This window comes from Nuphar pumila, chromosome 10, assembly GCF_984573655.1.
Source record: "Nuphar pumila chromosome 10, dmNupPumi1.hap1.1, whole genome shotgun sequence".
Taxonomy (NCBI): Eukaryota; Viridiplantae; Streptophyta; class Magnoliopsida; order Nymphaeales; family Nymphaeaceae; genus Nuphar; species Nuphar pumila.
In genome coordinates this window covers 42629193-42648732 of record NC_143258.1, presented here as the reverse complement: position 1 = coordinate 42648732, position 19540 = coordinate 42629193, and the positions used below count along the sequence as shown (strand labels likewise).

The following is a 19540-nucleotide window of genomic DNA, read 5'->3' as shown; positions in this document are numbered from 1 at the left end:
GTTACACGGTTCTCCATGAGATTTCGTCGCAGTGTTGCAGGGAGATCCAATATCCACCGAATGCCTCATTAGAATCAAGAAGAGGTACCCGTACCTCGTTTCGCAAATCCTGGTTATCGGAGACAGCTTTTACGAGAGAGAGATCGGCTGAGGTCGAACCCACCCCCACTGTCGAACTCCGGTTGAAGGGAAACAACGAGGAGGAGGAAGGACTGCCGCTTGCCAAGGGTGGTGCGTATGTCTGCCGCGGTTGGGGAGTTGCCGGCGATGGGGCTCCAGCAACATGCACGAAAACGAGGAGAGTGAGAGAGATTTGGGAAAAACAGAGAGGTAAAGGGGAAGGGGATACCAACCTGCCATTTTAAAGGAGGAAGCCCTCCGAATTTGGCGGAGATCGTTCCCCTTTCGTCGGAGGTTGCGGCCCACCTTTCCCCCCTTTTCCCCTCACACGATAGGGGTTAGGGTTTTCTCTCAGCACCCTAACCCTCCCCCTTCTTACTTTCCCCTTTCCAGCAATATCGGGCAACCCTTATCGGGTTGCCCCCCCCCCCTTTTTTTTCTTTTTACTCGTTACACAGGGGCGACCCGGATCGGAACCCGGTAACCGACCCCGAGTTGGGTATACGCTTGTTTCCCCTCAAAAAAAAATGGGTCCACAAGTTGGATCCAACTGTGGATCCGTGAGTTCGCCATATATATATATATATATATATATATATATATATATATATATATATATATATATATATATATATATATATATATATATATATATATATATATATATATATATACATATATATATCGCTTTATTACAAATGTTAATATATTTTTTTTTAAATGCCATTAGCTATGCATCAATACCCATTTATGGGTCTGAGATCCGAAATACGGATCTTAGGTCCAAATTGCATGGTTCCAGAAAAATTTAAATGGCAAAACTTACGGTTTTTACATCCTTACCCCCTTAAAAGAATTTCGTCCCCGAAATTAGCACGTACCAAATAAAAGAGGGTAATGGTGACGCATGTCTGACTCAGGCTCCCAAGTGCATTCGTCTAGCCCATGATGCTGCCAACACACCTTTACAAACAGAATCGTCCTACTGCGTAGTACCCTTTCCTGATGTTCCACAATCTCTATCGGTTTCTCGTCCGTAGTTAAGTCAGGTTGTACCTCGATTGCCTCATAGTGAATTACGTGTGAGGGGTCAGGTACGTACTTTCTCAACATCGAGACATGAAAAACATCGTGAATCTGCGAAAACTGAGGAGGAAGGGCTAACCGATATGCAGTCTCTCTGACACGTCCAAGGACTTCGAAGGGTCCCACATACCTAGGACTCAACTTTCCTTTCTTTCCAAACCGAAAGATACTTTTCGTAGGCGAGATTCGAACAAACACGTGATCGCCTACCTCAAAACTGAGCTCTCTACGCCGCTGATCGGCATAACTCTTTTGCCTACTTTGAGCTGCAATCAACCTTTGCCGAATTAAACGCACCTGATCTGCATAGTGCTGGACGATTTCTGGAGACTCCATTGCTCTCACTCCAACCTCATCCCAACAAACCAGAGATCTACACGGTCGGCCATACAGTGCTTCATATGGGGCCATACCAATACTAGCATGAAAGCTATTGTTATAAGAAAACTCTGCAAGCTTTACATGTTTGTCCCAATCACCTGCCCAATCCAAAGCGCACGCTCTCAACATATCCTCGAGCGTTTGAATCGTTCGTTCTGACTGCCCGTCTGTCTGTGGATGGAAAGCAGTACTAAACTTCAAGGTAGTGCCAAGGGCTTTCTGAAGCTGGCGCCAAAATCGAGATGTGAACCTCGGATCTCGATCTGACACTATCGAACGAGGCACTCCGTGAAGCCTAACAATCTCCTCTACGTAGAGATCAGCCAAGCTTTCCAAGCTTTGACTAATCCTGATCGGAAGAAAGTGAGCACTCTTTGTCAAACGATCCACAATTACCCATATGGCATCTCGTTGTCGTCGGGTCTTAGGCAACCCTACGATGAAGTCCATTGAGATATCATCCCACTTCCACTCTGGAATCTCAAGAGGTTGCAAAAGTCCACCTGGTCTCTGGTGTTCAATCTTCACTTGCTGGCAAGTAAGACACCGAGATACGAACTCCGCGATGTCCCGTTTCATGCCATTCTACCAATAAGTCCTCTGAAGATCTTTGAACATCTTGGTGGAACCAGGGTGAACGGAATAATTCGACCTGTGAGCTTCACTCATCAACTCTTCCCGTAACGCTTTTGGAACCCACCATCGGTCTCTGAACATGATGGTTCCGCCCTCCTCCCGGCGAAACTGCGCTTCTGGCTTCTGAGCGCTTTCGCACAGCTTTTCAAAGTCTGGATCTTCTGATTGGAGTCCCTTAATTCGATCTATAATCTCTGGTCGTGCCTGCATCCCGGCACAAAGGATGCGCTCGGAGTCATCAGAAAAAGGTCGCCATCGTACAAACTCCTCGACCAGATTCCAACTGCGTCCAATCAAGCTAGCTGTTGTGACTGGCGCCTTTCTACTAAGCGCATAAGCCACCACATTCGCCTTACCCGGATGGTAAGCGATGGAGAAGTCGTAATCCTTTAGAAATTCCAACCACCTACGTTGCCTCAAATTCAAGTCCCTCTGGGTGAAGATATATTTGAGGCTCTTGTGATCAGACATGACCTCAAACGTTTCACCATAAAGGTAGTGGCGCCAAATCTTCAGCGCGTAAACTATTGCCGCTAACTCCAAGTCATGTGTAGGATAATTCTTCTCATGCACCTTTAGCTGTCAGGAAGCGTATGCTATGACCTTTCCATGCTGCATAAGAACGCAACCCAGTCCAGTCCCCGACGCATCACTGTATACCACAAAACCGCCCGTACCGGAAGGCAATGTCAAAACCGGCGCTGTGGTCAACCTCTTCTTTAACTCTTGAAAACTGTCTTCGCAGCGAGAGGAACACTCGAACTTCACTCCTTTCTGTAACAACCGAGTCATCGGAGCAGCTATACGCGAGAAATCTTGAATGAATCGACGATAATAACCCGCCAATCCCAAAGAAGCTTCTAATGTCTGTCACCGTCTTCGGTTGTTCCCATGACAAAACGGCTTCCACCTTGGTTGGATCAACCTCTACACCTCTCTCGGATATCACGTGACCAAGAAACATCACCCTATCGATCCAAAACTCACACTTGGAGAATTTAGCGTAAAGCTGATGTTCTCTCATTGTCTGCAGCACGAGTCGCAAATGCTCTCGGTGATCTTTCACACTCTCCGAGTATATCAGGATGTCATCTATGAACACGATGACAAAAGAATCCAGCCACAACCTGAAAACCCGGTTCATCAGATCCATAAATGCTGCAGGGGCATTTGTAAGTCCAAAAGACATCACTAGAAATTCATAATGCCTATATCTGGACCCGAACGCTGTCTTAGGAATATCTTCGGTTTTAATCCTCAGTTGATGATATCCCGAACGAAGATCAATTTTCGAGAACACCTTGGCCCTTCTCAACTGATCAAACAAATCATCGATCCTAGGCAAAGGGTACTTGTTCTTCACTGTTACTTGATTCAGCATGCGGTACTCCATACAAAATCGCATTGAGTCATCCTTCTTCTTAACAAAGAGGACCGGGGCACCCCAAGGGGACACACTCGGTCTAATAAATCCTTTGTCAAGAAGCTCCTGCAACTGCTTTTTCAGTTCCCCTAACTCAGCAGGTGCCATGCGATACGGAGCGCGAGAAACTGGTGTCGTACCAGGCACTAGCTCGATCGAGAACTCAATTTCTCGATGCGGAGGCAAACCCGGCAAATCCTCGGAAAAAACATCCGGGAATTCGCGGACAACATCTAACTGATCCAAGGGCGTCGCCTGACTGTCTTGAGCAGAAACACTGGTCAAGAATACCATGCAACCCTTCTTATGGTACTTGGAGACCTTCAAAGCTAACACGATCCTCACCCCATCGGTCGGTCTCGTCGAATGACACAACAAGGCAGACAATTTGGGGTGCTCCAAGATTACCTTCTTGCCCCGACACTGGAGGGTCGCGTTATGCTTGGACAACCAGTTCATACCCAAGATGACATCATAAAATGTCATATCCAAAATGACCAAATCGGCGGACAACCCATGGCCTTCTATCACCACGCATACTGATGGAAAATACTTCCCGCAGGAAGAGGATGCACCCATAGGTGACATCACATCAAGAGCCCTCTCGAGGCTAGATGGAACTAAATCAAGCAACTTTGCAAACGAAGAGGAAATAAAGTTGTGTGTTGCACCCGAATCAAACATAACACGTGCAAAGTGTTCGGCAACTAAGAATATACCTTCGATCAGATCAGCCTGATCATCCTGGGAGGTTGCTGTCGCTGCGTAGACCCGCCCATTGGTCTTGCGCTGACCCTGTTGCTGTTGAGGCCTCTGCTGCTGAGGTTGCTGCGGCTGTCCACCTGGAACCGCAGGCTTGTTCGGACAGAAGGGGGCAATGTGCCCTGGCTGCTGGCACTGATAACAGACCCCCTTGAATGATGGGCAAAAACCTAATGGATGATTCTTGCCACATCTGCGACATGCCGGTTGGGCCTTCCCCTGTTGTCTCCGCGGCTGAGGTCGGCCCTGTTGCACGCCCTATTGTCGCTCGTCGCGGGTCCGCTGCTTCTTCCCGTTCTGCACCCCCCCTCCTGCTGGTGGATTCTTCCTGGTCCCGCCTGAAGAACCCCCTCCGTTGCCACCTTTCTTCTGAAAGCCACCTTTGGATCGTTCACAGTCCTCGGTCAGTACGGTGGCTGACTTGATCGCCTCGACCAGGGTAGAAGGATGACCCCCGAGCACACGAGTCCGCAACCCATCCTTCAGTCCACGCACGAATCTAGCCGCCCTTGCCTTCTCATTCTTGAAGAGGTTTGGGCTATACTTCTCAAGGCTCCGGAACCTAGTAGTGTATTCCACGAGACTCATGGTCCCCTGAGTCAGATCGAGGAACCTTTGTTGCATCTGCTCCTCGGCGTAAGGGGGAAAGTAGGCGTCCAGAACTCCTCTCTGAACGCCTCCCATGGAATCTCATCCCAATCGGCAAATTTCACCCTTCGCAGGGTGTCCCACCAGTTCTTGGCATCGCCCTTCAAGCGGTATGTGCCAAATGGTGTCTTTCTCTCCTCAGGGACAAGTAAGACGTCCAACACCCTCTCAATCTCCTCGACCCAGCTCTCGGCAGCCTCTGGGTCTGCCTTTCCTGAAAAGGAAGGCGGGTCCAACTTCAGAAACCTTTCGAAAGAAACGCCGCCTGCGTTTGGAACAATATTGACCGGAGGGTCACGAGTCGCTGCCTGCGCGGCTGCCTGTGCAGCCTGTGCCGCTTGAGCCGTTTGTGCAGCTTGTGCCGCCTGAAGGTTCTGGGCCGCTTGCAGCGTCTGTGCTGTTTGTGTCGCCTGAGCCGTCATAGTCTCCGTCAGGGTATGGATGGCCTCCATCATGAAATCTCTTTGCTCCTGCCAGTTCGTGGGAGCAGCAGTAGAAGACGAAGCGCCTCTGCGGGTATAATGAGACATCTATAATGCACATCCTTTTACAAATTAGACCCTTATGAATACTACCCCCCTTAGGTTTGATTACGAACAATAATTGTTCCCGTAATCACACCAGACTTTTAATTCACACTAAAGAACATTGAACTATAATTACCATAATCACACAGAACTTATATAATTTAAGTAAAAGTATTAAACAGTCATACCAGGGAAGAAGACTGCTCTGGAGGACGAGTCACAACTTGTTGACGCTTCACGACAGGGCTCATATACCAATAATAAAATTTAAACACTCAAAGACGATATAATTGCAAGTATTTGTGGTGGCTCTGATACCAATCATGTAACGACCCCAACTCATCACCTTTGAAAATGCGGAATTTTTTTTTTTTAAAACAGTGCGGAAAACTTCCCAGAGACCCGGGGTCCTCACAGTTCCAATTCCAACTGGATAGCCACAAACCACAAAAGAACTTCCAATTAACATCTATAATCTAACCAATACCTTTATTCATGAATTAAGAACTAGTCTCAAAACAAAATGTTTGACTCAACAGAACGTAACGTAAACACTGATGACAATAAGCAAATAACAAGAACACTAGACTGGAAAACCAAAATAAAGAGTCACTCTGTCCACAAAGGAAACTGAACTCATTGTGACTCCCGCGCCCTCACAGTAGCTGTCGACTTCACTGATCACATGTTCCTGCAAAAAACCAATGAAGTAGGGTGTCAGAATCGAAATCCTGAGCACAGCTACTTCTTAATGAAACGAGTGAAGCAATGGGTTAAGATCAGATATCATGCAACAATTGAGGGAAAATACATACAAGACAGTTTCTAGCATTTAGGGAATTTATTCATGCAACAATCATAAATACTAAACATGCAGAGACAGTAAAGCAGCAGCATGTACTAAAACTTCAGCATGCAACAAGAAATAAACATTCAACACTTATCATCATGTAATGATTAAGGAAACCATTAAAGTATGCATGCTCTAATGCATAACAGGAAAATACATGTCTTTTGTGCAATGCATGAATCATTTTATTATCTTCCATTAAGTCTTTTGTTTTCTTATGCATGCCCTATTAAATGTATACAGCTTTAAGTTTCTCTTTTTTAATTACCGTTGCCCGCGGATACACCAAACGGGTACAAACCCCGAGGTCAAGTTAGGTTCCCAGGGTAGCTTAGCACACAATTTGTATTTTATTATTGGGTCCCAACTTAGCCCTCGACCGAATCACCTTCGGAACATTAGACCTCCACATCCAATGTCGGGGACACCAGGGACACCCCACGCCCACAAGTGTCACTTCCTTGGTACCAAAAACAAAGTTGTGTCAAACACATCACTCCCGGATAAAGTGGCGGACTCTCCCTAAAACCGTGGCCAGAAGAAGCAACCTAAATATCGAGTTCAGGGGACCAAATTAAGCACACGGAGTTTTGTATCCTTACAGTCTCCCCAAGATCGGATTTCCAAGATCCCCATTCTCCAGATGGGTGATCCCAGAAGGTATATTACACTGTGCTTTATTATTACTTTTTATTAAAAATTAATTTCTTAAGTTTTGCAACATCATATGCAAAAAGAAAGATAAAAGCTCGCATCTTCCTCGCGAGAGCCATCACAGGACTCCGGCCTGTGGAAACATATAGAACAGTGCAATAAGGCTGAAATATTAATAAAGCATGATCTTTGCAATGCATTGAAACGAGTAAGGGAAAACATTTCCACAGCTCGGGTTTACCAAACCCTCGATGATTCATTTTGATCACCGAAGCAGTAATGCAAGAATCATAATCATATGTAATGTATGCAGTGGTATTAACATGCCTGCAAGGTATAGTCATATATGTACCAATTTAATCCATTGACAATGAACATGAAATATGACATTCCCATATGCCAATTGAACAACCCACGTTATACCCCTTTTCCTGGGCATATGCATGGTATGCGCATGAATGCATCTTTATGCAATTATTACCACATATGCTTATAACCATGATTCGTATTGAGATGGACAAAGGAGCATTCATGTATTTATGTATATGCAATAACACACGTCAAATTCATCAATGTGTAAGCATGTTCCAACAGACACGTAAACCACCTCAACTCCTAACATAAAGAGAAATAAAAATTGTAGGTACATAATTCATGCTCAAAATTTATCATGCATCAAGAGATTAGAATTTCAACTTTACTAATCACACAACCAAGCCCTGTTTTCATATGCTAACAACATATGTTACCAACATGACACGATTACCAACATGAGAGAAATTTTGCAATTAACAGCCCAGCCCAGCCGACTCTGTCGGCTGGGTCCAACAGCATGTACACAGGCCCAGTTTGGGCCTGTGCATGCTGTCAAAAGAACGTCAGCATACCTATTACGAAAAACATGATTTTTGATTAATGCATATATATATATATATATATATATTTTATACAGCCATGCCCAGTCTAGCCGACCTTGCTGGCTGGGCTCAACAGCGTATACACAGGTCCAGTGTGGGCCTGTGATGCTGTCAAAACAACAGCATGCAAAAGCTTTTGCAAAACTGCCTACAGAATTAATTCATGTGTTTTTTTTTTTTTCAAAGTCACCTAGCCCAGCCGACCCTGCCGGTTGGGTCTGACAGCATATCCACAGGCCCAGTTTGGGCCTGTGTATGCTGTCAGGAAACCACCGCACCATTTTTTTTCTTTTTTGATAACAACTAGGCACAACCCCTTTTAGTCTCAGGTTTAATTAAATGTCCAAACTGATTAAGCTTTAACAGTTTCTAAACAACAATCATAATTTCAATACATTATTTAGTTACTTACTAAGACATATCAGAGTTAAACACTGGATGACATATAAATTTATTCGACCAATTTGAGTTCAAATAACTGATTCATATCAGCATAACAAATCTGATGTAAACTTCATTAACCCCCCCCCCCCAAAAAAAAAAACTCCACATCAATATATATATATATAGCCTTAACCAGAAATTCAAAACCAATTTAATTACATGCTTTGGAATACACCCTGTTAAGGAAATCTAAAAATTTAGGGAACACTACATGTATCAAAGAGAAGATTTCAAACAAACGGCCCAGCTAAAACTGGGTCTAGCACACAGCCAGACCCACCCAGCCGACCCAGTTGGCTGGGTCTGGTACACAACCCAGCCGACTGCATGCCTGGGCCCAAAGTGGAAACCGTGGTTACACGGTTCTCCATGAGATTCCGTCGCAGTGTTGCAGGGAGATCCAATATCCACCGAATGCCTCATTAGAATCAAGAAGAGGTACCCGTACCTCGTTTCGCAAATCCTGGTGATCGGAGACAGCTTTTACGAGAGAGAGATCGGCTGAGGTCGAACCCACCCCCACTGTCGAACTCCGATTGAAGGGAAACAACGAGGAGGAGGAAGGACTGCCGCTTGCCAAGGGTGGTGCGTATGTCTGCCGCGGTTGGGGAGTTGCCGGCAATGGGGCTCCAGCAACGTGCACGAAAACGAGGAGAGTGAGAGAGATTTGGGCAAAACAGAGAGGTAAAGGGGAAGGGAATACCAACCTGCCATTTTAAAAGAGGAAGCCCTCCGAATTTGGCGGAGATCGTTCCCCTTTCGTCGGAGGCTGCGGCCCACCTTTCCCCCCTTTTCCCCTAACACGATAGGGGTTAGGGTTTTCTCTCAGCACCCTAACCCTCTCCCTTCTTACTTTCCCCTTTCCAGCAATATCGGGCAACCCTTATCGGGTTGCCCCCCCCCCCCTTTTTTCTTTTTACTCGTTACACAGGGGCGACCCGTGTCGGGACCCGGGACCCGGTAACCGACACCGAGTTGGGTCTACGCCTGTTTCCCCTCAAAAAAAATGGGTCCGCAAGTTGGATCCAAATGGATCCAACTGTGGATCCGTGAGTTCGCCATATATATATATATATATATATATATATATATATATATATATATATATATATATATATATATATATATATATCGCTTTTTTACAAATGTTAATATTTTTTTTAAATGCCATTAGCTATGCATCAATACCCATTTATGGGTCCGAGATCCGAAATACGGATCTTACGTCCAAATTGCATGGTTCCAGAAAAATTTAAATGGCAAAACTTACGGTTTTTACATTAAGTCCATAAAACTCAACGATTCAAACTATGTAACATGGGCTTCAATCATGAAGCTTCTTATTTGGGGAAAGGGTTTATGGGGCTTAGTTGATGGAACCGATAAGGAACCTAAACTAACGCTCACTAAAGAAGAAGGTGGAAGAGAAGTACCTCTTTCGGAGGTGGAAAAAACTAAGGCCATCTCCACATATGAAAAAGAATGGAAAGAATGGAGAATGGGTCACGCCAAGATCATGTCTTGGCTATTTCTAGTGTAGACATAAAGAAGTGTTCAAGTCTCGCAAAATTTGAACATGCTAATGATACGTGAGAATATCTTAAGAGAATGTATTCTCTTAAAGATATTGCTCATATATGTAACTTACAAGAAAAGGTTCGGAATATGGTTCAAGGGGAGAGAAGTATTAGAGAATACTACAATAGCTTATCCGAACTATGAGAAGAGTTGGCACTTCTTGAACCAAAGTGGCATTGTCCACAAGACATTGAGCTTCGCCAAAATCAAGTAAATGCGGAGCACTTTTTTCAATTTATAAATGGGTTGAGACCCGAATTTGAATCAACCAAGTCCGCTCTTCTACATCGGGGAAATGTTCCCTCTATTGAAGATACCATTGAAGAGCTAAGTATGGAAGAAAATAGACTCAAGAAACGAGTCGACAAAAGCGATGATGATACAGTTTTAGTTGATCTAGACCAGGTAATCACATTCGCACATACAAACCTCCACATATTGGGAGAATAAACAATGAAAGGCAAGGAGGCGATTTTGAAAGGAGAAAAGTTATTTGTTATTACTGTCATGAACCCTGACATGTTAAAACTTACTGTCCAAAGTTGAAAAGATCTTATAAGAAGAAGGTAGTTGTTGTTGAATCAAAAGAATCAAATGAGAAATCCATTGGAAACATGTCCCTGTCTCAGCTGGTGGAGGCTCTACAACCTCTTCTTAAAGGAACTTCTCCCTCAGCTGGAGTTGCGATCTCTTCTGTTGGCACCTCCGATCCAGGTAAACCCCTATGGCTTCTTGACTCTGGTGCTTCTTTTCACATGACACCAAATTTAAAATTACTGTCGCATTGTTATGACTCAAGTGGATCGAGTGTTTTTACTGCGGATGGAACATCCCTTGAGATAAAAGGAATAGGAAATTTCGAAAATAACTTTCAAAACTCAAAAGGATTTTGTGTTCCAAAGATTAGATATATCCCCAAACTTAATCTAAATATCTTATTTGTTTCTCAATTAACTGATCATGGGTGTAATGTTTCCTTCTCTTCTCATGATTGTCAAGTACAGGATCACCAGTCAGGGAAGCTGATTGGGGAAGGCCATAGAGAAGGAGGCTTATATTACATGGATTTTTTGGAATTACCCAAGAAAACATTATGCTGCAATGTTCAAAAAGTAGGCTTGGATCTTTTACACCAAAGATTTGGTCACCCTTGTATATCCAAGCTTCAGTACTTTCCAAACATGAAAAAAATTTGTAATTTTGAAACTTTCACTTGTGAAAAATGTATTCTTGGAAAAATGAAACGACTAGCATTTCAAGAAAGAACTTTTGTCTCCACTCGACCACTTGAATTAATTCACTCTGATGTTTGGGGTCCTGCACCAGTTACGTCAAAAGGTGGGTTTTTATACTATGTAATTTTCGTGGATGACTTTACACGATATACCTGGATTTACTTTCTCAAACACAAATTTGAAGTGTTCTCTTTTTTTCAAATATTTCATAATATGGTCAAAAATCAATTTAAGAATGATATTTCAATATTTCGCACTGATTCAGGGGGAGAATTTTTATCAACTGAATTTAAAGAATATTTGAACTCACATGGAATTTCACACCAAAAATCTTGTCCCTATACCCCTCAACAAAATGGGTTAGCTGAAAGAAAACACAGACACATTATAGAAACAACTAGAACACTACTTATCACACATCAAGTTCCTAAAGTTTTTTGGGTCGAAGCTATTTTGACTGTTGTGTATCTTATTAATAGGATGCCCTCATCCTCAATAAAGAATATTTCTCCTACTGAAAAGCTTTATAAACAAAAACCTGATTATTCTAGACTGAGGGTGTTTGGGTGCAAGTGCTTTGTTTTTACAGATAAGAATGATAAATTCTCTCCCCGTGCTATACCCTGTACTTTTTTAGGATATGCAAATAATCAAAAAGGATACAGATGTTTTGACCCTAAAAACAACAAGTTATACGTTTCAAGGAATGTATCCTTTCTAGAAAATGAAAGTTTTTTTTAAAACAAAAATTCTACTGAAATAGATGAGTATTCCTTCTTGTTGGATCTAGTTCCAAAGGATAGTGTAAGAGAAATTGATCTAGATGATCAGATGGATGTGATTGATTCTGATCCTCATAGAAATAGTCATGATTGTATTCAATACTCTAGACGAGGAAATTTAGAAAGACAGTGTGCCCTGGATAAATACACAAGGGAACATGAATCTGCCTCTTCATCTAGAAAATCCACTAGGATCTCGAGGGTTCCTGTAAAGTTTGTGTCATATCAGTCTTTTTCACCAAAACATCAAGCATTTATTGCTCTAATTCATTCCTATGAAGAACCTCCCAGTTATGATATAGCCAAGGATCAACCAGAATGGGTCAAGGCTATGAAAGTCGAATTAGAAGCCTTAGAAAAAGCAAATACTTGGATCATTCAAGACCATCCTCCAAACAACAAGAAACCTATTGGTTGTCGCTGGGTGTACAAGGTGAAAACCAAGAGTGATGGCACTCTTGAAAGATTCAAGGCCCGGTTGGTGGCAAAAGGCTATTCCCAAGAATATGGAATAGACTATGAAGAGACCTTTGCTCCAGTAGCTAGAATGACCACTGTTAGAATCCTAATAGCTCTTGCATCAATAAAGGGATGGCATATCTTTCAAATGGATGTTAAAAATGCTTTTCTAAATGGAACTTTAGTTGAAGAAGTATACATGGACCCACCACCAGGAATGAATATACCTAAAGGGAAAACACTTCGCCTAAACAAGGCTTTATATGGTCTCAAGCAAGCTCCAAAAGCTTGGTATGATAAGTTTAGTAAGGTTATGCTTGATTTTGGTTTTCGATTTTGTCTTACTGACACAGCTTTGTTTGTTAAGAATTTTGATGCAGGTATTATCATCCTTCTACTCTATGTTGACGACATGATCATCACTGGAAGTGATAAACAGGGAGTTTATGATATTAAAAAATTTCTTAAAACACATTTTGAAATGAGTGATTTGGGTTTTTTGAAATATTTTCTTGGTATAGAAGTTGCCTACTCACCTAGAGGTTACTTGCTAACTCAATCTAAGTTTGCATTAGATATTGTTGTCAGGTTAGGTATTTCAGATGAAAGACACGTTGATACTCCTGAGATTGTGAATGTCAAAATGAAGATTGATGATGGAGAGTCACTCGAGAATCTGACTCCGTATAGGCAACTTGTTGGGGCTCTATCGTATCTATCTATCACAAGACCTGACATTACACATGTGGTCCATACAGCCAGTCAATTTCAACATGCTCCAACTTCTGTTCATATGGGAGCAGTTTTGCGTATTATTAGATATATCAAAAATTCTATTTCTCGAGGATTATTTTTATCCGCTTCCTCTGACTTAGAATTGCTTGCTTATACTGATGCAGATTGGGGTGGTGATCCAAATGACCATCACTCAACTACAGGTTTTTGTGTCTTTTTGGGAGAATCCTTAGTGTCTTGGCGATGTAAGAAGCAACAAAAAGTCTCTCTCTCATCAACTGAAGCTGAATATAGGGCAATGGCTACAACTACTATGGAATTAGTCTGGCTTCGACGTCTACTTTCCGATATGGTAGTTGAAAGTCCAAAAGCATCAAATCTGTGTTGTGACAACAAGAGCTCTATCTATATTGCAAGCAATCGGACATTTCATGAACGCACCAAACATATAGAAATGGATTGCCATTATGTTCGAGAAGAATTTTTGCGTGGCACCATCAATCTTCCCTATGTTGCTTCAGAATATCAGCTGGCCGATTTCTTCACCAAGCCTCTCGCTGCTCCTAGGTTTCACTTTCTCTTAGGCAAACTTTCGGTTACCCAACCGTAAGTTTGAGGGGGAGTGTTAAAATATGTAATCTCATATAATATCTCATATGTAATCTCATAGACATGTAATGTTTTATCTCCTTTCTAGTTAGGATTTTTCGTTTAATTAATTCTAGTTAAAATACAACTAGAATTAGCCAAACCAGTCCATCATTGGACTGATTTGGCCTTTACCTTTTTGACTAGTCAAAAAGGTAAATCCAAAAAGAGTTGTTGGACTCCCCAACAGCTCTATTAGAGCCGTTGAGAGTCCAACAACTCTCTTAAGGCTTCTCTCTACCTCTCTATAAATATGGGGCTATTCCCCTTGTAAAGACTTACTCTTATTTTGGGTTTTTATCTCAAATCAATAAAATTGTTTATTTTTCATTTTTATACCCGTTTGAAAATAAGATGCGAGAGAATCGTTTACGGTGGTTTGGACATATTCGGCGAAGGCCTAATGATGCTCCAGTTAGAAGGTTGGAGAAATGGGAAAATATATTAGTTAAAAGAGGTCGGGGTAGGCCTAGGAAGACTTGGATGGAGATGATAGGAAAGGATATGAATGCTTTGAACCTCACCGAGGACATGGCGTTGGATAGAAATGATTGGAGGAAAAGGATTCATGTGGAAGACCCAAAATGAATTTCTTTTTTGGTTCATATCGCTGACCCCAATTGTTTTGGGATGAAGGCGTAGTTGTTGTTGTTGTTGTATACCCGTTTCGGGTTGTGTGTATTCTTAAGTTCTCTTTGTGAACCTTTGTGGTTCTTATGGTGTATTTGTGAGAACTTGTTGAGAGACATTTGTTGTAGCGTATTTTTCACTTTCTTACAATTTCTTCATCAGTCTTTATTAGTGCATCCGTTTTTTTTTGTGACATCTGCCTATAGCAAATTTTTTTTTTTTTTGTTATATCTTATCTGAAATCTGATCTCAGACCGTGTGAAGGTCAACTGACTGCTGTGATATTTTAACTATTGCTGTAATGGCTGAATCACAAAAAGGGGAGCAGAAAACAGAGGCTTCGGCAGATTATAAAGCCTTCGCAAATCCGTTTTCGTATGGTACATCAGTAAAATTAGATGAGACTAACTATACAAGATGGTCTCAAACATTTATGATGTCAGTTTCAGGTCATCGCAGGAAGCATATTTTGTTGGAGTCTGAACCTAAAGAAAAAGTTGAAAAATACGCAACGTGGGAAGAGGACAATGACATAGTTATGTCCTGGATTATGAGTAGTGTGCAACCATATATTGTCAATGGTCTTATTTATTATTCTTCCGCCAAGCAGATGTGGGATAACTTGAGGGATACATACTCACAAGAAACGAATGTGAGTCATATTCTTCAGGTAGAACAGGAAATCTATCAACTGCAGCAAGGGGATCAAATATTGGCACAATACTACGCAATAGTAAAGGCTTCGTTTGAGAGGTTGAATGCTCATAGACCTTTGTGCTGCAACCAACAGAAGATTCATCAGGAGCAGACCATGGTGGCTCGATTTCTTACTGGGCTATCATCAGAGTATTCAGTGGCTAAAGTTCAGATGTTGACAGGATCAGATGTTCCTACACTTGCTGATGCATATAATCGGCTGAGCAGGCTTGCTATGTCTCTTCCTAATTCTCAATCGGAAACCCAGTCCTCTGGTCTATCTGTTTCATTTGGTCATGGTCGAGGAATTGTCCCGAATTTTAGAGGAAGGGGTCGTGGTCGTGGTCGTGGTACTGGAGGCAGGGGCAAGTTTCAGTGCTCCTTCTGTGGCAGATTTGGTCATTTAGAAGATAGATGTTTTGACAAACATGGCAGGCATCCTCCTTCAATGGCTAAAACTGCTCCCAAGGCTCAAGTGGTCAAATTAGATACAGATTATTCCAATATTAATTTTACCAATGATTGAGTGACTCTTAGCAAGACTGAATATGACGAGCTTCTAGCCTTACAACCATCTACTTCGAGCTCTCCAGTAGCTAATGTTGTGTGCTCTGCAGGTGATGGCCTACCTGGTCCAGGTGGTAGGTGGATTATTGATTCTGGGGTATCTAGACACTTGTGTGGAAATTCGTGTAATTTTTTAAGTTTAAAGCTTGTTTCTGATCAAAAGAGGGTAGTCCTTACTGATGGTAGTTCTTCCCCAATTGTAGGGCAAGAAAACATGTCTATTTCCCCTACTCTTCAATTGTCAAATGTTTTTCATGCCCCTTCTTTTCTACAAAATTTATTATCTGTCAGTCGGATAACTAAAGATCTGAACTGTAGGGTGATTTTTGATCCCATGTGTTACATGTTTCAGGACTTGCTGACGGGGAAGAGGATTGGTGGCGGCTATGAGGAAGGTGGCGTTTATTATCTACATCAACCAGTGGGTTCAGTCTATTCTGCTGTGGCATCATCCTCAAGCCCTTTGTTGTGGCATCATCGTCTGGGTCACCTTCCCGTGTCAAAACTTCGTTGTGTCATTCCTCATATCCTCTTCAGTTTCTTTTCAATGTTGAAATATGTCAATTGAGAAAACATCATCGAAGCTCTTTTTCCTCCAGTCAGAGTTTGTCGAGTCAAAGATTGTTTGATCTTCTTCATGTTGATGTGTGGGGTCCAAGTAGGATTCATAATAGGTCTCAGTGTCATTATTTGGTTATTGTTGATGATTTCTCAAGGTTATCGTGGGTGTTCCTGTTAAAAGATCGATCTCAAGTTTTTGTTACTCTTAAATCTTTAATTATTGAAATAAAGACTCAATTTGATGTGTAAGATTTATTTCAATTATATTCTGCAAATGGGATTCAACCTCAATTTACCTGTCCTCATACATCCCAGCAAAATGGTGTGGCTGAGAGAAAACATAGACAAATCTTGAATGTTGCTCGGTGCTTAATTATTCAATCCAATATGCCTGCATCATACTGGGGTGATGTTGTTTTAACTGTTGGCTTTCTCATAAATTGCATGCCCTCAACCTTGGTAGAAGATCAGATTCCTATTCAAATTCTTTGTCTAGAGGTTCCGCTTTTTCCGATCTCTCCTAAAGTTTTTGGATGTGTGTGCTTTGTGCATAAGTTGGGTCCTAATCGAGATAAACTTGCTTCGCAGTCTATTAAATGTGTTTTCCTTGGATATCCTAAGAATAAAAAAGGATATCGTTGCTATGACCCTACATCCCATATAGAATATGTCAGTGCGGACGTTACCTTCTTTGAGACTATTCTCTATTTTTCAAGTACTACTCCAAGGCTACAGGAGAGCCAGGGCGATATCCTTCTTCTTTCGGTCCCTCCTTTTCCGTTAGAGTCTTTTCCCTCTCAGTCTTTGGCTCCATCCTCTGTTGTGTCTCGTTACCAAAACCCTCCTATCGTCTACTCTCACAGGTCGCCACCTACCTCAATGCCTCCATTATCTACTTCTCCTGAGGTGAGTATCCCTAAACATACTGAAGTTCCTGTTCTTGATGATGATCTTCCTATTGCTCTGCGCAAGGGAAAGAGACAGTGCACCCTTCATCCCATTGCTCAGTTTGTCTCAGAAGTTAATCTCGATGCATCCATGAAGAATTTCATTTCTGCTCTGTATGTCTCCTCTGTTCCGCTCCATCACAGTCAGGCTCTTTTCGACCCTAAATGATTGCAGGCTATGCGGGATGAGATGGATGCCCTTCGCTCTCAGGGCACATAGGACTTGGTTGATCCACCTGCTGATGCAGATATTGTTGGCTGCAAATGGGTCTATACCATTAAATATAACTCAGATGAATTCATTGAACGCTACAAAGCCCGATTGGTTGCCAAAGGCTATACTCAGACTTATGTGTCGACTTCTTTGAAACTTTTTCACCAGTTGTTCGTCTTGACACTATTCGTCTTGTTCTTTCAATCATTGTGCACTATGGATGGCACTTATGTCAGTTGGATGTAAAGAATGCCTTTTTGTACAGGGATTTGCACGAAACAGTATACATGCAGCAACCTCCAGGCTTTGAGGTTCAGGGGGAGTGTCAGAAGGTGTGCAAGTTGAAGAAGGCTATTTATGGCCTGAAGCAGAGTCCTCGGGCATGGTTTCACAACTTATTTGAGGTAATGTCGGTTTTTGGCTTTGTCAGATCAGCCTCAGACCATTCCTTGTTTATTAAGAAAACTAGTGCTGGAATTGTTGTTATGGTGGTATATGTCGATGATATCATATTGACAGGGATCAGTGCCCAAGATATTTATGCAACAAAGGCTCATCTTCAGAAACATTTTGTTACTAAAGATCTTGGTCCCCTCAGATATTTCCTGGGTATCGAGGTGGCAAAAAACAAAGAGGGCTTAGTTTTGTCGCAAAGGAAGTATGTTTTGGATTTATTAAAAGAGACTGGAATGCTAGGAGCGAAGCCAACTAACATTCCTATGGATCCCAAAACTCATTTGTTTGATGAGGAGTCTGAATATGTGGATAGTGTCAGTTTTAGATTCTTGGTGGATAAGTTGTTATATGTCACTGTTACTAGACCTGACATTTCATTAGCAGTGAGTAAAATTAGTCAATTCATGGATAAACCCACTAAAGTTCATTGGAATGCAGCTATGATGGTTCTCAGGTACTTAAAGTCATCTCCTGGTAAAGGACTGTTGTTTAAACAAAATGCATCCTTGGATGTTGTTGCTTACACTGACGCAGAGTATGCGGGGTCAATTGAAGATAGAAAGTCAACAACTGGATTTTGTGTTTTTGTGGGAGGAAATCTAATTACCTGGAGAAGTAAGAAACAAACTGTTGTAGCCAGGTCGAGTGTTGAATCTGAATATCGAGCTATGGCTCAAACCGCAGCTGAGATGATGTGGGTAAAATCACTTCTAACCGATCTTCAGGTGAAAGTATCCCTACCTATGTCGATGGTGTGTGACAATAGGGTTGCTACATATATTACCAATAATCCAGTATTTCATGAAAGGACTAAACATATTGAAGTTGACTGTCACTATGTACGTGACTTGGTTCAGACTGGTTATATTTGCACAGATCATATATCTTCCGAAGATCAAGTAGTTGATGTCTTCACCAAGACTCTGGTGAGTGCTAATTTTTCTCGTTGTTGTGACAAGCTGAGCATGATTGATATCTTTGCTCCAGCTTGAGTGGGAGTGTTGAGAAGTGTTTATAAGGGCTCATGTTTATAAGGGCCTTTTGGGGGTTTTATATTATTGTCTCCTTATACGTTATGCTCTTATATACTGTGGGTCTTTTTTGTAATTTGACACAGATGGTTAATCTCTATTAAAGTAGAGATTAAACCTAATATGAAGTAAGTTATTTTCGTGCATTTCTATGGGAGTCGACTTCAACAGAGATAAGGCACATACCTAAGGCAGCTGCACAACCCAAGACTCCTGATGTTGTTCGATCAAAAACAAAGATAGAGTATGTATCTAAAGAAGCTGCAAAGATTGAAGCCATCCCACAGTAGGATCTCCTCAGCAGTTTTCCAGCAAAACATTTTGTTCTCTCTACAACTTCATGAGAACATATACATTGTCTCCATTTTGCAAATAGCAATAACCATGTAAAGATCAGTCGCATAGAGAAGACCAGCACTTTAACAAAGATAAAGAGTTAAGCAACCAAATTTGATGATAACTGTAAATGGAACTACAGATATCATTATAATATTTATCCCAATATTACAGAAGATGGAAAAAGTAAAGAAAGTACTTGAGCTGCCATGCATTG

At 41.9% G+C, this 19540-nt stretch overlaps 1 protein-coding gene across 2 annotated transcripts in view; it reads right to left on the bottom strand.

Annotated features, from left to right (window-relative positions):
• LOC149826752 (inactive glucose-6-phosphate 1-dehydrogenase 4, chloroplastic-like) overlaps positions 1-19540 on the bottom strand; it is a 107850-nt gene that overhangs the window by 86175 nt on the left and 2135 nt on the right. The window lies entirely within an intron of this gene.